Source organism: Andrena cerasifolii, chromosome 4 (genome assembly GCF_050908995.1).
Source record: "Andrena cerasifolii isolate SP2316 chromosome 4, iyAndCera1_principal, whole genome shotgun sequence".
Taxonomy (NCBI): Eukaryota; Metazoa; Arthropoda; class Insecta; order Hymenoptera; family Andrenidae; genus Andrena; species Andrena cerasifolii.
Genome location: NC_135121.1, coordinates 12,463,705 through 12,470,483, shown reverse-complemented (window position 1 = coordinate 12,470,483; position 6,779 = coordinate 12,463,705).

Here is a 6,779-nt window from a genome sequence, read left to right as displayed (position 1 = left end):
CCCACCCCCCTGGTGTGGTCGTTGATGGTGCATGTGGCAAGAAGAAAGGACTTTCTTCTGACAATCAACCCCTTACAACCGACTGATCCAAGAAGGGCGGGGAACGATCATCCCCACGCGGAGGAGACATGGATCATCCACAAATGGGGTGGATGCCCTCAATCTTGATCTTCTAAAATACCAGGCTCTCTGGCACACTATTTCCCTGTTCTACTGTACTAGTTCCACCCAAGGGTTGTTCTCCGCTAAATGCACTACATTCCTCCGAGCACGACGACGCGTATCGCGTATTTCCTCGGATCGATAAGGGGTATCGACAGGGGGAAAGGAAAGGGGGAAGAAAAAGGGTGGTACGCGCGTACCAGGCGAGCCACTGATTTATAACGCTCGTAGCCGTATCGCGGCGTGAAATTTCAGCCGTAATAGTGGAGCAGGGACGAATATGGCAGTTTCTATATCAAACGGCGGCACGTGCGCTCGGCCGGTTGCAGCAGGTGTGTGCGGCTTGCATCCACTCGAGAGCGCCTGCAGCCGAGCAGTTTCGTACAATTAAATCAGTGCCGCAAGCACGCCCGTCGCTAAACGCGCCATCGCACATCCGTAATCATTTTAGTAGACTTCGTTCACAGTAATTCCCGCCGGCGCGACGCGACTTGTTTCGCGCGCCCTCCGCCACCCCGTCGCGCATGCATGCCAACGAATTTCGAGCACGTGGCGGGGCCACTTAAGCCCTTTCAGTCCAACATATACGTGTCTCTTGCAATGACAGAGTATTATTGCGTTACGCGAGCTTCTCGTACTTGGAGATACATATTGCAAGAGGGAGGTGACAGCCCCCTGGGCTTGAGAAAAAACCCTTTTTTTTTTAAATATTTTTTATTAAGTTTATACTGGAAAAGTGAATATATTTAAATTTCAATTTTAACCCTCCGTGGTCACACCTTCTTATAATCAGAAATTGGTCACATGGGGTTCATTGCACCCCAGCGTCATTTCTCAGTTATCATTTTCGTATTTTCGAATCTTTCAACTTTTCAGTGATAATTGTACATTCGTAATATTCATACACTTATGCTGTAATAGTCTTTTTCTAGAAATGTAAATTTTGATATAATGAAATTTGTGGTTGAAAAAGTAGTTGTGGAAAAAAGCGATTTTTTTTTTATTAAAATTCACCAAGCTTTTATATTTCAATATTAAGGTCTAAAAATTCCGCAAAGGCGCGACATTTGAACTCAACAATTTTCAGGAGTGCGATACACCCCATGTGACCACGAAGGGTTAAATTTTTAATTACACTGACGCTACAAAATGGGTTCGGTGGGTTTTCTTTACCGTCACTGTTAAAAAGAGAAAAACTGTTAAAACTGAAAAGAGTCTGCGGACGCCCATGAATGCAGGACCTCAACTTCCTGCGCGCCCTTTTTCAGCTACCCTTCAAGTCCTCCACACGTCCCCACTGATTCTGCTTTCTGTAATCAAGTTAAGGGGTCATTCCGGTTCACGCGCCGATAAATCAAACGATTTTCCGAGATTTATTGTGAAGAAATGGAATATAGTGATGGTGTAAAACTTTTTCCTGTATTTCTACAGTAAGTTAAAAATATGAAACAGCAACTTTATTACTTTTATATTTTTTGCTTACCATGAAAATGTATTTTAATAAATAGAAAAAAGTTTTATGGCTTTAGTATATTTTCTCTGCAATAAATTTTCGAAATTCGCTTCATGTAACCGCGCGCAAAACAGAATTTTTTTGAAGAAGCGGAAGCATATATTTTTACAAAACTTTTTAGATAATTTGCTTCCGAATGGCAGTGCTCACCGCAAAACCAAATTTTTAAAAATGCTTCTTAAATGTGGGTTATTACTTTATTATAAACGTAAATATTTTTCCACGAAAAAATTACCAAATGTTCCTTAAATGTTGCTCTTTTAAACGCGAAAAGTTTTGTAAAAATATAAGCTTCCGCTTCTTCAAAAAAAAATTCACAAATATTCGCCTCTTTTCGGCCGCCTGATTAGGTACAACCCCTTAACTCGACTGATTGGGCATGGACGGGCATGTAACTAAGTAGCTGATGATCGAGAATCGAGCACACCTGTACCATGATGGATGACCGATGCCCGTCAGGTCACGCCGATCAATTATCGATTTTCTGCGTGTCGCTCGGGGGTGAATTTAATTTTTAGCGGTAAACAGATCGATCTCAATTAACGACGATGGAAATCAGAGCCGCGGCGTGACACAGACGCGTTGCAATGGGAAATGATCCGATGTTCAATTACGGACATTGTTACCCGCGGATCAAGCTTCCTCGCGTTCGAGCAGTTCCGAAATCGGCCAATTTCGACGGGGCCCATTGAAAGGCGGGGAAGACGCGCCAGCGTGCTCGAGCCCGCTGAAATTCCATCGCAGGGAGACGCTGACGGGACGCACAATGTGTAGGTTCGCGTCGAGCGCAGTGGCGGTGTTTTGAAAAGCCGTCGTCGCTGAGTGATCGAGTAGCATAAGCGATCCCGACGGCGTCAGCTGCAGGTGCGTCGTTAATTGTCCTTCAGCTGTACTCCATCCTTGCCCCCCCTCCCCCGCTCTGGCCGGATGACACTTCTCCCGTTTAAATCGATGTTCCGTGTTTTCAATTAGAACGCGTCGCGGAACACGAGCGTCCGGAGGGCGGCGCCGGGGGTGCAAGCGGAAAGGTACGAAACGGTCAATAATTCCGAAAATCACGGCTGATTGTCCGGGTGAGACGCGTCAACGCAGCGGTAAAGCTCGTTCCCACGCCCCCGTAATGCATTTCATATGTTACTACAAAACGGACGATTCCGGGGGTAGTTTCATCGCGAAACCTGCCTGCGGCTTGAAACTGAACATTATTTTGGGGTAAGGCCGCTTGGCCATCGCTGTAACGCAACCGCAACTCGAGCGATCAAGAAATCATATGCAGAGCCTGATCTTAGGATTTCTGCGTCGCTGCTTCGGGTAGAAATGATTTTTGCCGCCCTTTAAACTTGACTATAGGTAATTATCTTAAAATATAATTTTTAATAGCGAGTGAAATTTTTTGTAGCTATTTCTTGAATAACGAAAGCCTTGCCTAGTTTTGTAGCGCTTTTTCGAAAACCTTTACTTTTCTATTGGTTTTCACCAGAGCGTTGAAGCGGAGCTCGGAACTGGAGCGCGGAGCAGTGTAGCAATGGGGTTTCGCCCGGGCAGGAGCGGAGCCGGAGCACGGAAAATTTTTACTGCTCCATTGCTCCTAATTTTTTTTTTATTATCTGAATTTTCTTGGTAAAAAGGCGGCTTCCTATTGGCTGTTTCACGTGGTGTGACTTTTAAAAAAAGGTGAAACAGCGCTTGGCAACCGTAGGCGCGAAATCTCAATTTCGCTACATTTGTAGACCCGCGGTATTTACAAACTGCTCACACGCGGTGTTGCAGTATCACCGACGATATCGCATTTCTACGTTCCAGGCAACTGTTGCGTTGCGACGGTGGACGAACGGCCGAAGCGTGCCCGGCCATAACCGATCTCGCGATGCTCCTCTCTTTTTCAGACAGCTTCGCGGACCGCGGTGGCTGGCTCGTGCGACAATGGGGTTCTCAAGGGAGGCTGGGATCCCCGCCGGACGACACGCGCAGACAGGATTTTTGCCAGCCGGCCACCCTTCTCAAATGCCTAACGAGGCGATCCTAATGAAATGATCGCGTCAGCTGAAATCGACGTTCCGCGTCGATGTTTTATCTTAAATCGGCCTTTGAATCACGGCCGACTGGCAAGAGAAAGGGACGAAGCGGGGGGTGGGGAAGGAGCGAGAAGGAAGAGACGGGGGATGAGCGCCCCGCCGAGGAGTCGGCGATTTCGGCTGGCTTCAGTCTGTTTTTGTTGGATTTTAATCGATCCGCGGCGGTAACGCGTAATTCAAATAGGATTACACAAAAGCGGTTCCCGCTGGAGTGCTCGGCGAAGGGGACAGTAGAATAGTCCGGCTGCAGTCAGCCAACGAGCGCAAAACTTTTCAATGGCCCCGGAGCGGAATTAATATCGGTGCATTTTCCTGGCGTTTCGCTCCGTTAAGTAAACAATCGTCCCGTAAATATCTGTTTTACGTGGAAAACACGTCCGCGCACCCCCTCCCCCCCCCCTCTCCTCCCTCGCGGTGACGTCGAACGCGTTTCGTGTTTAACGTCCGTGAACGTCGCGGAAATTTAAAAGCGATAAACATCGCCGCGGGAACGAATTCGCAGCGGATAAGGTCCGGGGATATTGGGTGCAGCCGGGCTACATTGTTTCCATTTGTGAAATGTGATTGCGGAGGGAGAAATGGCGCAGTACACTGGTTCTCGTATGAAGAGCTTCTCAGTTAGATTCGCCGCTTGGAAGATAATGTATTTAGAGATTAATAGTGGCAATGATACGTCGCGATAGTAAGTGCAGACGTTACGAATGCGTGGACGTTTCTGTACAGTAGCGCGACTCAATATTTTCCGCTCCCTCTGGAGAAGGGGGGCGTATAGTGCCGGGCAAAAGAATTGGGACACTTTCAAAACAGAATTACTGTTTTAAACTTGGTTCAAACGACTTGTGTTTTTTTTTTGAGAAGCTAAAAGGATTAGTTTATTAGGTGACGTGCTTTGTCGTTTTGAAAAAAAATTGAAGTTGTTCAGAATCGCGAAGAAAATAGAGGAGGTCGTTTTCTTAATTTTTTATCTGAGCTCGAAAATTTAAAAATCCCGTTTGTAGATTTAAGTTGTATCCATCCTGAAAATTTAATCTCTTTTTTTACTTTTTTTAAATATATACTAATTCATCCTGAACGGTTTAACAAGTTAAGGGGGAATCCTATTTTTTGGGCTAAAAACATAGCAAAATTGGAGATTTTTTTTTATGAATCCAGCGATTCGATTCATCTGAAATTTGGACCATGTTTTGATGCATCTTTGAAGAAGCTACAGGTTTTTTTTATTAATTTTTAATCATAAATATAGGAGTTATGCATGCTCGACCATCACGCCGCGCAAAATTCGTAGTTCGCTGGTGTGCATGATATTTACCTTCCAGGTAATCTGAAACAGAAAAATGAAACGGCATTTTACTTTCTACATATGTAGCTTCAATTCGACGAACCAGAATACCGTTAAGTTCTACACTTTTTTTGTTACATAAGAAAATAGGCGCAAAATTGGATCGCAAAAATTAAAAGCTCAGACTTTTCAGTTTGAAAACTCTCCACACCGCTCAATAAATTTTTTTGTTTTTTACTGGTTCATCAATTTCAAGCTACATATGTATAAAATAAAACGCCGTTTCATTTTTCTGTTTCAGATTATCCGGTAGATAAATATCATGCACACCAACGGACGACGAATTTTGCGCAGCGTGATGCTCGAGCATGCATAACTACTATATTCACGGTTCGAAATTAATAAAAAAAAACCTGCAGCTTCTTCAAAGATGCATCAAAACATGGTCCAAATTTCAGACGATTCGAAACGCTGGATTCTTAAAAAAAAATCTCAAATTTTGCTATATTTTTAGCCCAAAAAATAGGATTTCTCCATTAAAATAAATTTTTTTTCAAAAAAAATATCCACAAATCGGTCTATTCGAAGTTCCCCTTTAATACAGCCACTCCATTTTCACCTTGTCGCCGTTCAGCGGCGGGAATGCGAGGGAAATCCTGCGGGGGAGCAAATGTTTATGAATTGAAGCGTAGAGAAGCCAACGTGTCTCTCCGTGAATTTTCTGTCGGCAAGCCGCAGATATTCCCCGTTCGACGATCATTTTCCTCGGCGAGGGGCGAATCAATTGGCGTGTTGAGCGAGGGAACGAGCGGAAGGGATAATATCCGAGGGAGATACGAGGGTCGTATTAAAGGGATGATGTATCACGGGACATTAAAGGCGTTGAAGCCGGGAGCGAGAAGTCGCGACGGCAAGAAAAAGACGCTCCGCCTTGGGACGAAGGTACGCGGGGGACTGGAATCGATCCTCTTTTTCCCTTTTGCGTGGCCGCCTCCCATCCCCTCGTTTTTCTCCTACCTTTTTCCCTCCTCTCTCGCGCCACCACCGTTCCGCCGCGGACAAGCTAGCCCGCGCAACCTCCAAGCTTTCCCCTTCGCAATCTCGCGACGGATTATACTTATTGCTCCACTTGCCGTCTAACCCATTCCCACGGTCACGGGCAAAAACCTCAGCCCCTTTGACTCGGCTGACCAATGGGCAAGAAATTCGCCCGCACTTCTTCGCGCGGAAATCATTTGCCACGGGTACGCGGCCCTTCTTGCGGTCCTGTTTGGGCACCGTGCTTCTTGCTTGGCCGATCGTCGCGTTCCAACGAATCTCCCTGCCACGCGAATTCTCCTTTCCAGCACCGTCACCCCTTTCTTGCTCTCTGCTAGCTGAAAATTGGACAAAGGGTCCTTGAATCGCGTCGCGAGCTCCAGGATCTCACCACGGGAACCTGGAACAGTGGAAATTCTATCGCTCTCGCCGCTCCTCTTTGCGCGCACTGCTCGCGTCCACGGTTCCGCGAAACGGTAAGTGGCGGATCGATCTATCCAACGCGGATAAAGCGCAGCCGGGCAGCTTTGCTAAGCTTCGGTTCGCCAGCGGCGGTCTTAATCGCGAATCAGGGGATTTGCCGGATAGGTGGCGTGGAAACGGGTCCCCGACGACGGTTGCGGAGGAAAAACAGGAGGGAACAACGGAGGCACGGTAATGGACTTTGCGGGTGTCGATGGGCGACGGTGTTAATTGCAGCGCCTCAGCTAAT